General features: G+C 38.5%; 1 protein-coding gene across 4 annotated transcripts in view; it reads right to left on the bottom strand.

Moving 5' to 3' along the window:
* Ssh2 (slingshot protein phosphatase 2) overlaps positions 1-14,249 on the bottom strand; it is a 262,347-nt gene that overhangs the window by 182,021 nt on the left and 66,077 nt on the right. The gene's annotated exons all lie outside the window — the stretch shown is intronic.

Raw genomic sequence — 14,249 nt, 5'->3', positions numbered from 1 at the left:
ACAACCTAGGAGAAGAAAAGTTCATTTTGGCTCACGGTTTCTGAGAGATTTCAGTACAGTGTAGCAAGGGCAGGCAGAGCCGGCAGAGTGATGCTGTGGTGGTGAGAGCACGAGGTAGAGGCTTATTTAAACGTGGCAGCAGACAGGAAACAAAGTTCAGGATGACATCCTAGCACCAAGTATAACTGTTTAAGGCCTTTCCCCTAGTCATCTACTTCTACCAGAGAAGCTCCCATCTCCTAATGATCCCCCCTGAAGCCTTCAAAGCAGTGTAATAAGTGGAGAGCTGTCATTCAAAATATGAGCCCATGAGGAACATTTTAGATTCAAATCATAGCACCTATCCATCCAAGGCTGGTACAGATTTAGCTCCATGTTGTTGTCCTTGGATTGGTCACTATGGCAGGAAGAATGGGATCTAATCAATCTTTTATCAATTCTTAGGGCTCAAAGGCTTTTTACCTAGAACTGACAAAAACTGGTAGGCATGGTGGAACAGGTCTGTAACCCCAGCTTCTTTGGAGGCTATGGCAAGAAGACCTCAAACTCAAGGCCTACACAGGCTACAGAACAAGTTCAAAGCCAGCCTGAGCAATTTAGTGGGACTCTGTATTAAAATTAAACAAATCAATACTTTCCATGTGTGTGGTGTCACAGGAAACCTTAATCTCAGCACTGGGGAAGCAGAGGCAGGGGGCTGTCTATGAGTTTGAAGCCAGCCAGGTTTACATAATTATATTATGATAAGACACTGTCTCAAACAAATGAAACAACTTCCCCCCCCAAACCCCCCCCAGACAAACAAAAACCTAATCCCACCACCAACAAAAGCAAAGTTTAAAAAATGGTTTAGAGATATAGATCAGTGGTAGAGCCCCTGCCAAACATGTTTGAGTCCCAAAGATCAATCCCTAGTACTGAGAGAAGGGAGAAAAAACCAAGTCATATGATTATGCCTAATTCTCAAGGAAATATAATCCTACCAGTCTACTGGAGGAGAACCAGAAACACTAGCAAATATAATGAATTGACTAGAATAAACATAGATGAGAACACTGCCATGTAAAGATGATTTTAACACTATACAGACTGAGCAGATTGTATTTAGGTGTGTGTGTGTGTGTGTGTGTGTGTGTGTGTGTGTGTGTGTGTGTGTGTAAAACAACAATTAAGAAAAAGAGACCAAGTATTTGAGTGAGAGCAAAGAGGGAGGGGATACACTGGAGAAAGTTAGAGAGAGTAAAAGGAAGGGGGAAATAATGTAATATAATTTCAAAAATTAAGAAATATTATGAAAAGGGTAGTTTTAGTTGTAAAGAATTGTACTTAAAGATGTAAAGTTCACATAATTAAATACAAGGGGAAGTTTAAAATGTAATAATTATATTTAAAAAAAAGAAGAGAGAGATGGAGAAAAGGGAAGGAAAGCCGGGCGTTGGTGGCGCACGCCTTTAATCCCAGCACTTGGGAGGCAGAGACAGGCAGATCTCTGTGAGTTCGAGACCAGCCTGGTCTACAGAGTGAGTTCCAGGACAGTCTCCAAAACAATACAGAGAAACCCTGTCTCGAAAAACCAAAAAAAAAAAAAAAAAAAAAGAAAAAAGAAAAAAGAAAAGAAAAGGGAAGGAAAACAATAAAATGCTGCCATATCTATGGCAACTCATACCTCCCTGCACTTAAGGGGATGAGGTAGGTGAATTATGAGTTCTAGGCCAGCCTGATCTACATAGGGTGTTCCATGACAGCCCAGACTATAGTGTGAGACCCTGTCTCAACAAAACAAATAGAAAAAGAGAAGTGCAATGATGTCTTCAGGTTTCTATTTTCTACTTTCTTTTGATTTTACATTCTTTGTATCTTAGATCAGTGACACCAACCATGCCAAGTATCCATCATCTTAATAAGAAGGTCCAGAAAAAAATAATTTTCACTCCTAAGATCTGTATAAATTTCTTACAAGGACACTGATTGGATCTGCTATCAAAATATTTGTTCTAGTTTGCTTTTTGTGACTGTGATAAACACCAAGACCAAAATAAATTGAGGAAGAAAGGATTTATTTAGTATTACAGGTTACAGTCCATTGTCTAGGGAAGCCAAGGCAGGAAGTCAAGGAGGGAACCTGGAGCAGAAACAGTGAAGGAACATTGTTTACTGTCTCCATTTGTCTCAATTACCTTTTATATAGCCCAGGCCTACTTGTCAAGAGATAGCATTACCCAAGGAGGGCCTTTCTAAATCAATTAGTCATTAAGAAAGTGACCCTACAGACACACTCATAGACCAGTCTGATAGGGGCAGTTCTTCAATTGATGTTCCCTCTTCCCTAGGTGTGCCAAGTTGATAACCAAGATAAGCTATCACAGCATCCAAAGAAAACGATAGAGCAGCTTGACATGAGTTACAGTAATATGACCATTCAGTGGTAGAAAAAGCAAGTAACATGTGGCACTATCAAAACACCATGGAGTAAAGTGAACACAATTTTCCAAAAGAAAAGTTACAGAACATACCAAAAAATAGCAACTATCCCCCCAAAGACTAGTTTTTTTTTAATTTCAATAACCACTCCCTTTCCTCTCTAACTACAAACGTTAGATAAATTCTTATAAAAATGAACTATGTGGTCTTGGCTTTTATACTACAAATTGCTACTGAAATTAAGTCATATAAGTTGTAAAAACAAATGCTTAGGGGATACTTATGGGTAAATCCTGGGAAAATATTTCCTTAAGTTATTTATATAAGGCACTTTGGAATACAAACCTGGGTGCCTTATAAGGCAATTCTTTCTTATAGCAGATTCAATGGTCGATTTTTTAGCCACCTAGGTGAATGATAACATGACTAAAAAGTAAGAGGAGTAACTTCTGAAAATCACACACAGAATGTAGGAGTAAGAGGATCTGAATACAGGTCTGATTGTTCTTGGGAAGAGGCAGAGAGTAAAATGGTATCAGGTATCCAATTACTAGCTTATAGGGGCAGTGGTTTTTCCTTTGTTCATGTCTTAAGTGGCAAGAATAGTGCTTGGCACATACTATGTGGGGGATGGAACACGTCCAAGCATTAAATCTCCTTTTCCTAATATAAGTAATATTCAACAGCAATAAAATAAATTTGTATTTCCTATTGCTTTTTCCCAAAATCTGGATAAACATATTTCCACAGGAATAAAACAATCATCTGTGTAGCTTTTTGAAGCTGGGCAAGATTAATAAACAATGAAAGAAAGATTATAGGTTTTAAAAGAAACTGAGTGAATATAGAAAAAGAGAGTGGGGAAGACAAGCAACATAACTAAAACAGCTGGTATGGTTGGCTGGTAGAAGAAGAAAGAGCTATGTCAATACTACACTGCTTTAGGATTTAGTTGTGACGCTGTATGATAAATACTTAAAGAAGATGGTTTTAAAGAAGACAGTTATGGGGCTAGAGAGAGAAATCAGCAGTTAAGAGCACTTGTTGCTAAGGACTCAAGTTTGGTTCCCAGCACTCATGTCAGACAGTTCATAATCACCTGTGACTCAAATCCCAGGTAACCCAGTGCTGTCTTTTGGCACGCTCTCTGTCTCTGTCTCTCTCTCTTTCCCCCTCTCTCACACACACCTTTTATCTGAGGCAGAACCCTCTGGTTTATCATTCTACAGCAGCTAGATAGCAGCATTTTTTTTCCTAGCTGATTTCTTTCTCTCCTAACACTCTCCCCATGTCAGAATAATTAAGCTGAAGCCTTCTCATCTTAATTTAAGGACTATATAACAGAAAGGGCAGCTATGCAGGTGGGGTTATCACACCAGACAAGAACAAGATACAAAGCTCACTTTAATTTTTTTCTGAGACAGAGAACTGTGCAACCTTTACTGTCCTGGAACTCACTCTGTAGATCAGGCTGCCCTCAAACTTAGAGAGATCCACCTGCCTCCGCCCCCCAAGTGCTGAAATTAAAGGCATGTGCTACCACTGCCCAGCTAATTTTTAAAGAATGGAATTATTTGTTATTCATGAACTATTATAAGTATTTGACAAATTAGGTAAGTGAACTTGATTGCAACAAACCATTCTTTATCTTTCGATTTCTTTTTTTCATATTATTTTAATTTTATGTGTATGGGTGTTTTGCCTGCTTGTACATTTGGACACCACATGCATGCAGTGCCTAAAAGAGGCCAGAAGATGGTTAGACCCCCTAAAATTAGAGTTACAGTCAATTTGTGAGATGCTGTATGGGTGCTGGGAATTGAAGCTGGGATCCTCTGAAAGAGCAGCAAGTGCTCTTAATTGCCAAATCCTCTCTCTAGCTCCTTATATTTTCTATCTCCAAACACTATCTGCAAAATTCAACTATATGTATGCTGTTTCTCCATCAACCGATGAGTCTAGATTCCTAAAGTCCAGTAGTCCACGTGACCTATGGAGTCCTGCTATTCTGTGGGTCACCGAGGGCAAGTGATTCTGAGAGGACTATGCAAACCCTTCAGAAGACTTCCAGAGTGCAGTAGTACCTAACACTTATTAGAGGCTTACATTGACAGGACTTAGTTTGCTGCCCTTACTTCAGTTTCATGATAATTCCACAAGGTAGGTATATCATTTTTTATTCCCATTCTTAGTATAAAGAAATGTAGATTTAAGAAAGAAACACAATTATTCAGAATCACATACTGTTTACCAGTACTCCATATTGCCTTCCGTCACCTTTCCTTTCATTAAGAGCTGTAGTCTTTGACAAGTAAGCTAAAGCAAACCAAACCCAGTCACAGAGATACCAGGTTCCTGCACTCTCTGGCATACATCAATAAATAAGCATATTCTCCACAGGAAAGCTAGGTGAGCTTTTAAAAAATATCGTCCTAGTCTGGAAAGTTTTTAGTGGCTTCTTGTCAGAGAGTTACACACCAAGTCTTGATTTTGTCCTATCTGGCTTTTGTGACTTTACCATGTATTTGTGAAGTATATTCCCTCCTTTCTTTTACTCTAGCCTCACTAGCCTCCTTTCTATTCCTTGATTGTGCCAGTTTCCTGACTTTAAAGTCTCCCCTTTCCCATTCTTTCCATCCAACTTTTCCCTGTTTTAGTTAAACTAGCAACTTAAGAGCATAACTTCAAACACCAATTCTCCATGGGTTCTTTCTTTTGTAACCTTCAAAGTTCATCCTGTTCCAAACTAACTTAGATGCTTCCTGCATTCTCATAGGATGGGTACTTCATACTTTGAAGAAATTTAATTTTTTTCTGAATAATTATTTTCTTAATCCCCTTTCTCCAGTAGGTTAAGTTGCAGAGGGAAGCACCATATTTTCTATATACACCACTATATCCTTAGCAACCCACATAGTTCCTGCTACACAGTAAGTACTTATACACCTTTGTTAAAAGAACAAATGAGTGAAAGGTAACCAGATACACAAGAAATGAAAGCTAAGGTCATGCCCTTAACACACAGTCAAGAAACTGAATTCAGCCAGTAAAAGAAGTGCCCAGGCCAGTTTTGCCTCTGCTTTTGATATTGTACTGGTGCAGCTGTTCCAGATTAAGCCAGTTTAATTAGTGCAAGGTAGAGCAGTAGAACCAGACCAATGGAAAACATGACTGGGGAAGGAAATAAAGCAATACTTCCTTAAAGTATGACTTAATGAGAGATGATGGCCTGGGCATTCACTTTAAACATAACTTTGGATGGTACAGTTTACATTATTACTGCATGGCAACAGTGCATTTGATTAATGCTCTAGTGAACTGTAATTGATATTTACTTGTTATATAAAGTTCACAACAGGAAGGGCAATAAATTCTCTGAATGCCAGAATTCTTAATATAGTCCAGGTGCCAGGCAGTGGTAGCACATGCCCTTATTCCCAGAAATGGTAAGGCAGAGGCAACAGAATCTCTGTGAGTTCAAGAACAAGCCTGGTCTACAGAGCAAGTTCCAGGATAGCTACATTACACAGACAAACCCTGTTGTGAAAAAACAAGCCAACCAAACAACCAAACAATCCACTCTCAAATATAGTAAGGAGGACAGTAAATTTGAGGCCAACTGGGCAATTTAGCAAGACTCTGTCTCAAAATAAAACTTAAAAAAAGGGATGGGGTACTGGAGATGCAGTGAGTGAGTGAGTGAGTGAGTGAGTGAGTGTGTGTGTGTGTGTGTGTGTGTGTGTGTGTGTGTGTGTGTGTGTGTGTGTGTCCTTGCAGACCAGAAAGGGATGTTGAATCTGGACTTATAGGCAATTGTGAGACGCCCAGTTTAGGTGCTGAGAACTGAACCTGGGTCCTCTGCAAGAGGACTCCATCCCTTTGGCCATCTCTTTAGCCCCCTGTAGCTCATTTAAGGTACCAAAAAATAGACCAGGTAAGGGATTGCTAGTGCCACAACAAAAACGAACAATCCCCTGAAAAAAACTCCTTAAGAAAGAGTCATTACATATACAAAGTTTATAAAGATGCCTCTTATAAAGCAAGCTGAACACATCTACAAATATAACCCATATAGTAATCAGTTCCAAGACTTCAGAGTAGTCTATAGAGAGATTCAGGATTAAATGGTGGGAGGTGTGTGTGGTAAGAGCTTTCTTTTCACTTGTATTAACTTTGGACAAAATCCTGTCTTCCCACCTTTATGACTACTAGTAAAATATTCCAATACAGAGCTATCACATTGTTGAATCTGAATTCAGCATTAGAAATCTAAAGTGAAAGTTCCAGCACAGCTTAAGTTACATAATATGATTCTGTCTTAAAACAACAATAATCTAAAGTAAACTTTAAAAACTGATTCTAAATAAGATGGCTTTGACACTCCAAAGCCCTTCAAGTCCTCCTCATCTGAATGAAACTGTTTACATTTAATGCCTCTGCTGAAGTTGTCTCCTCTCTCTGTCTCTGTCTGTCTGTTTCTGTCTATCTATCTGTCTGTCTGTCTGTGTCTGTGTCTCTCTCTCTGTCTGTGTCTCTCTCTCTGTCTCTCTGTCTCTCTCTCTGTCTCTGTCTCTGTCTCTCTCTCTGTCTCTCTCTCTGTCTCTGTCTCTGTCTCTCTCTCTGTCTCTCTCTCTCTCTCTCTCTCTCTCTCTCTCTCTCTCTCTCTCTCTCTCTCTCTGTGTGTGTGTGTGTGTGTGTCTATTTTGAGACAGGGTCTTGGTTGCTTGGTAGCCCAGGATGGATGAGAACTTGATGTATAGCACAGGATGACCATAACTCATGTTGATCCTCCAGCTTCATCATCCACATTGCTGGGATTTCAGCAGTGAACTGTGACATCCAGACTACGTTTTTATTGTTTTTAAAAAAGTTTTTATTTTATATGTATGAATGTTTTGCCTAGATGTATGTTTGTATACCACATGTATGCCTGATGCCCTCAGAGGCCAGAAGAGAGTATCGGATTCCGTGGAGCTGGAGTTACAGATGGTTGTGAGCTACCATGTGGGTGCTAGGAACTGAACCCATGTCTTTTGGAAGAGCAGCCAGTGGTCTTTGCTGCTGTGTCATCTCTCCAGCCACACCCCTTTAAAATATTTATTATTATTAAAGTGTATATGTGTGAATGTGCCAGTAGGTAATGTGCAACAGAGTTCTGGTGCCCATATTGGCAAAAAAGCATTGGGTACCCCTGAAGCTGAGTTACAGGCAGTTGTTGAATTCTGATCTAATTTTTAAAAAATAGATAAACATAAACAGATAAGCATAAAAATGTACTTTTCCAATTTACTTTTCCATTTAAGATTTCTTATAAAATTTCTCCTGAAACTGTACAGTTTTTAAAAATAATTTTAGTCCTTTTAATGTTAATGGCTTCAATGAATGAATGTTAATAACATCAAAGTTTACTTGACTATTACCAAAACCATCACATAACTCTCCATTACTGAAAATATCCATTACTGTAGTATACTTGCTATCTTCTTTTTAAACAATTTAGAGGAAAATTTTAAGAATTAGATTTTTAGGTCTAAACTGTCAGATTACCAAGATCAAACTGATGTATAATCTCCATCAATATATTCATCAAGTACAATGTTTATATGAATATGATACATGATTGTTTTTCTGAACTTACATTAAACACATCTAAACAGAATCATAACCCAGAATCAGAGAACCTGCTTTACATGTCTGCTGAATCTGGCCAGCCTAAGAAGTGTTGTGATTTCCTTGGAGGAAAAAATTTAGACAGGATCCTCTAGAACAAAAGGCAATTGGAGATACTCTGGGGAAAAAAACTTTTTAAAAAGTGTGACAGTTTGAATGAAATTGGCTCTCATCTCACAGGGAGTGGCACCATGAGGAGGTGTGATGTGGTGGAGTGGGTATGGCCTTGTTGGAGGAAGTGTGTAACTGTTGGGGTGGGCTTTGAGGTTTCCTCTGCTCACGATACCGCCCAGTGTCTCAGCTGACTTCCTGTTGCCTCCAAGATATAGCACTCTCAGCTCCAGCACGACATCTGCCTGTACACTGCCATGTCCCACTATAATGATAATGGACTGAACCTCTGAACTGTAAGAAAGCCACCCCAAATAAATGTTCTTACTTTATTAGAGTTGCTGTGGTCATGGTGTCTCTTCAAAGCAATAAAAACCCTAACACAAAAAGTAACTTAGTTAACCAAGCACTGTATTGCAATCAGGAGACCACAGCATTTAAATTCAAGGTGTACTTCACTGTTCCCTCCCAGAGGCAGAATTTTCTTTCTTACCACATTTTTCCCAAACACCTGGAGATTCTACCCATCACTTAACACCTCCTAGATAGCTTCTTCCTGCAGCATTATTCTGCTTGGCTCCTGGATCAGGCCTTTGTGAGTTAAGTTCAAGTAAGACCAGGAAATGAGATGTTGATCCAAATGGAACTTCCAGTCCTAGCTGGTGCATGCCAGGGCACTTCCTCATGCAAATGTACTTGGTGCAGTTACAGCAGACTTGGACTCTTTCAGTGTCTATCATCTGTTGAAATTCATATAGTACTTATGGCTTCTCTTGCTTCCCCTTTAAAGAAGCATCTTAGGAGACTGAGCTCTTTTCAAAGAATTAGTTTATTATTATTATTACATTATTAATACATTCTATAATGCCTCTTTTGAAAATCTAGTATATTGTCATAGTAGGAATACTGATGTGACACAGAGGAGAGTCATAGCCTGCAGTGAATTCCAAGCACATATCTGACAAGTAGATGGCATGGTGAGCACAGCCTTAAGAATCAGACCTGAAGTCACTACTTACTAGATATGTCACCCTAAAACTAATCTTTTAGCTGTTCTGAACTAAAATATTACCATGCTGGGGAGGTCTTTCTTGAACATTATTTATCTAAATGGCTATCACGTCTTGTTATTTTTAATAACTGTTTCCCCATTTGCATTTTATAATATCATATTTCATAAGTAGTTATTTACTTTTTATTTTCTATCTTCCACAATGGATGATAAATTCTATAAGTACAGGTTTTGCTTTGGCCATCACTGGATGCTCATTGCCTTGCTTGGTGCCTGATGCAGACAGAACAGTGCAGAACAAATGAGTTCAGTCTTGTCTTTTTAAAATCAAGGTTATATAAGACTATTGGCATAAAATGCAATGTTAGATAACACACATAAAAATTTTAGTATGGGGTCAGACATAGGGTCAGTTATTCACAAATGTTAGTCATTTCAGTTATAAACACTTCTCAGCAAGTCACCAGACCTTGTAAAATTCAACTTTCTAAATTATCAGTTAGATGAAGAATTACTCCTGCTTCCCCACTGCAGAAGCACGTTGTGAAGAAAAACATACAAAAGTCATTGGGGATAACTCAGAAGACTCACTGAGATTAAGCAGCTTTTAAATTTAAAACTGTCATCATATTTGCTTAATCATGGCTACCCACTGTTTTCTCTAGCTCTTGCCTAATGACTGAAATAGCAGCGTCACTGGGAATCCACCTGAAGCTCTGAGACACCTGAGAGAAAGGCTATACTTGAGTACATGGTGACTGCACTCAAGAAATTTATAGACTAGAGAAGTAATCTGGCTGCAAAAGCCCAAGTTATCTCATTACCAGTGAAATACCCCATCTTATTTATGGACACATAAGATGAACATTTAAGCTACCTCAATCTTCCTATGCTTTTGCAGTCAGTCTTCATAATATTCCAAATCCAGTCTTCAGATACTCCCAAACCTTTTAATCCTTTCCTAATGAATTTCTGAGACTTGTGAACTTCAACAGTGGCTGCACCATCACTCACAAGCCTTTATAGAGGTCTTTATTAAGTCCCACCCAAAACCTACTTAGTAAGAAACCTCTAAAGATGAGATTTAAGTTTCTTCATTAAAAAATTACAGATTATTCTTTTGCAAATCAGAACTGAGAACTATTACTCCATTTGCCCCTTACCTCCTACCAACAAAATAACAGCATCCCATTAAGAGCAATCTAGAGAGTCAGAGATGGCTCAGTCATCAAGAGCCCACACTGTTCTTGTAGATACAAACAGGCTCAAGATAATCCAATTGGAGCTTTTATTTGCTTGGTTCTGCAAATTAGATCAAGTTTCTGGGGTTTGCTATAATTGTTTTACTGCTACATCCTGCATTCTCCATGACAGATATATAAAGATGGCTCTGATCTTAAAAGAGGTATTGGAAAGCACGGTGTCCCTGGAGCATCAGTTTTGGATTTTTCTAGATATGGTATTAACTATGTCTAATTTGCAAATCATTGTCCTATAAGCTATAAGGAGTAAAACAATGTATGATAAGATTTCTGACCTTGTTTTGTTTTGCTCTTTTTGAGATAGTATCTCACTATGGCACTCTGGCTGGTTCTGAATTCACAATCTTCCTTCTTCAGAAGTTGCCATTTTAGTTGTGACATAATAATGGATGGTGAAGAAAAGGAAAAATGGTCAAGACGCCTATTGTTTTTCCCTGTACAGCAGAAGTATACACTGAATTGTGACCACAGACAATAGTGATGCTGTTTTGGTTCTGCTGCAGAGATGGTGATACAAGAGAATCCTGCATCTGTCTCTGCTTGTCTACTCAGTACAGATCCTGTACTAAGCCCTCTAGCTTCTTTTAAAATTTAACTATGTTTTAATTTATTGATGCACACATACATGTGGTGTGTTTGTGTGGTGGTGGGGACGTGCATATGCCTGGCACACATGTGGAAGTTGAAGGTCAAGTTGTTCTTTCTTTCCCTCCACCATACAAGTATTGACTTCTGCTTACAAGGTTTGGTGGCAGGGACCTTTACCTACTGAGCCATCCTGCCAGCCTTGGCCCTCTAGTTCTTAACTTAAAATTATCGGGGGCTGGAGAGATGGCTCAGAGGTTAAGAGCACTGGCTGCTCTTCCAGAGGTCCTGAGTTCAATTCTCAGGGACCACATGGTGGCTCACAACCACCTTGAATGAGATCTGGTGCCCTCTGCTGGCATGCAGGCAGAAGACTGTATACACAATACATAAATAAATAAAATATTAAAAAATTATCTTGATTATTTGTAACAATCCCACAGGACAAGTATTTACCTCCATTTTATGGATGGGGGATGTGAGGCTTAAAGTAGAGTCACACAGACAGTAAATAGTAAAGTTTAGACTCTGACCCAAGCTGAATCCTGAGCCTGAGTTCTTTTAACTATTTTTATGATTCTTTTAAAATTTATTTATGTGTTGTGTATGTTTGCCTGCTTTTTTCTATTTACACCATGTGCACGCAGGTGCTTGTGAAGGCCAGAGGAGTGTGTTGAATCCTCTAGAACTGGAATTACATGATCACACATGTTTGTGATCTACCTGATATGGGTGCTGGGAATTGAACCATGTCCTTTTCAAGAGCAGCAAGTGCTCTTAACTACTGAGCAATTTATCCTGTCCTCTGATTCTAGCCCTGATTCTGAAAACAGAGGTTTTCTAATTATATATATATATATATATATACACACATATATATATTTTAATACCCACATAAAAATCATGTGGCCAAAAGGCACTGCATACACAGATACATACACACAAAGCCACACACAACCACACATGTACACTCATGCACATGCATGCACATAAGCACATAAACACAAGCATTCACACACAGAGATACACAAACACAGGTGTGCACCCATGCACACAAACACATGTATTCACACACAGAGATACACACACATGCATGCATACATGGAAACACAATACACTCTTAAAATGTTTTAAAAATTTTTAAATTCACGTGATCAAATAAATTAGGAAATGGCTATTCCTGGAGGATGATGACTGATGACTAGTAGGAAAGAGTGAGAGAGGGATGACTGAAAGGTGGGTGATAACATCCCATTTCCTGGTGTATGCACTCGTTTTCCAGCTGTTGATACTGTTTGGGAAGGTTGGGAAACTTTAGGGAATGGAGCCTTGCTGGAGGAAGATGGTCCTTGTGGCAATTCTTCTGCAGGGTGTGACTGCTGGCCTCCTGCTCCTGTCACTGTGCCTTCTCTGCCATGATTGAATTGTAAGTCAAAGCCTTAGTCATTTGCTTCTTGCCAGGCATTTGTCATAATGATAAAAGTAGCTAGTACAAACAGTTTGAACAACTCATTACATAAAGTGACAACAATTATATTTTTCCTTATGTATATTTTAGTTTAATAAAAGTGAAAAATATATATCTGTATGGAAATGCCACAGTGAAACAACTATTACATATAATTAGCATATGCCAATAAAAACATTTTAAAAGTGCAAAGAAAAACTGTCCTCTAATTTTTTCTGTAGCTCCAAGTGTTGCTACAGAAAGTTTAAATCTATAGTCTTCCATGAGCTTTGGAAATTTCACTCTTTTTTTTTCTTTGGTTTTGTTTTTTGTTTTTCGAGACAGGGTTCCTCTGTGGTTTTGGGGGCTGTCCTGGAACTAGCTCTTGTAGACAAGGCTGGCTTCGAACTCACAGAGGGTCCGCCTGCCTCTGCCTCCCGAGTGCTGGGATTAAAGGCATGTGCCACCAACGCCCAGCATGGAAATTTCCCTCTTAAGGTAGATTTGGGTCACCTAATTTTAGTCTCTGCTCTTCTTTCAAGAGAAGTCTAGCCAAGGAATAAATTCACATGTACAAGTTCAAAGTGTTGTAGTTGCATAATTATATGTTTACAGTCAACTCTTAAGATTTAAGTTCATTTCAAGTATCATCTGCTCTTCAAGAAAACAGATGTTATAAATGCTGCAGACTGAATCTATGGTTTGGTGATGCAAAACTTAGCAGAGTTTAAAAAACAATAACAACCCCCAAAACAAAAATCAAACAAACAAAACAACAACAACAAATTGGTGGCTCTGAACTCCTGATTGATGTTAGAGTAATCCTGGGAGCACTTTAAAAGTACAAGTTCTTGGAGGGGCGGGAGAGGGAATTGGGATTGACATGTGAAGCAAGCTATTTAAAATTAAAATAATAAAAAGTTAAAAAAATACAAGTTCTTGGGTTTCAATCAGAGATTCCAATTTAGCAGTATTTGGGTAGGTACGGTTATTAAATTTATTTTAAAAGATCCCTAGGGTATTCTAATATGAAGCCACAATGGATCTCACTGAGCTAAATAATTCTATTTTCATAAATATACTCCATATTTAAAATAATTTCAAATTGTATTTTCTCCAACATGGCACTCAAGACATCATAAAAAGAAAACAAAATTATTTCTCAGACTTATTTTTCTAAGCTCAAATAGCTGAGCTACTCCATCTTATAACATACTGAAATGAATTCAAGTATTTGTAACAGCAGAAGCAGCTTAATCAGTATAGTCATTATACCAGTATAATCATTTGGGTCAGAACCCCTTCAAAGAAGAAAGCAGGAATATAGTTCATGATCAAACTCTTTCCTGCAGCACTTTTTATTCCTATTCTAACTATATGTCCTAATGAGTGATTCCTATGATTTGGAAGTGATGCAGAAACAATTCAGATAACTCTGAATGCTAATGGGTCAGCTCTTAAACATCTGAAACTCATAATCAAATCTTTTCCTTAGAATTAATTTTTATTTTTTCCTATTCACATTTGTTAGTGTTGTCTAGTGAAACTGTTTCTGCAAAAGGGTCTGCAAAAGAAATAGAAATACACCTATGTCTTAGTCAGTGCCCTGTTGCTGTGAGGAGATGCTTAGGCACAAGTTGGTACCAAGGACTTGGCACGGCTGTAATAGGCCTGACTGTACTTTTGCTTGAAGGAATGTGGACTTTGGGATTAGGAAAGCAGTTGAATGCTTTAAGGGGGC

This window comes from Mesocricetus auratus, unplaced genomic scaffold, assembly GCF_017639785.1.
Source record: "Mesocricetus auratus isolate SY011 unplaced genomic scaffold, BCM_Maur_2.0 Super-Scaffold_100007, whole genome shotgun sequence".
NCBI lineage: Eukaryota > Metazoa > Chordata > Mammalia > Rodentia > Cricetidae > Mesocricetus > Mesocricetus auratus.
Note: the sequence above shows the minus strand (reverse complement) of the source record. Positions and strands in the feature narration are given on the sequence as shown.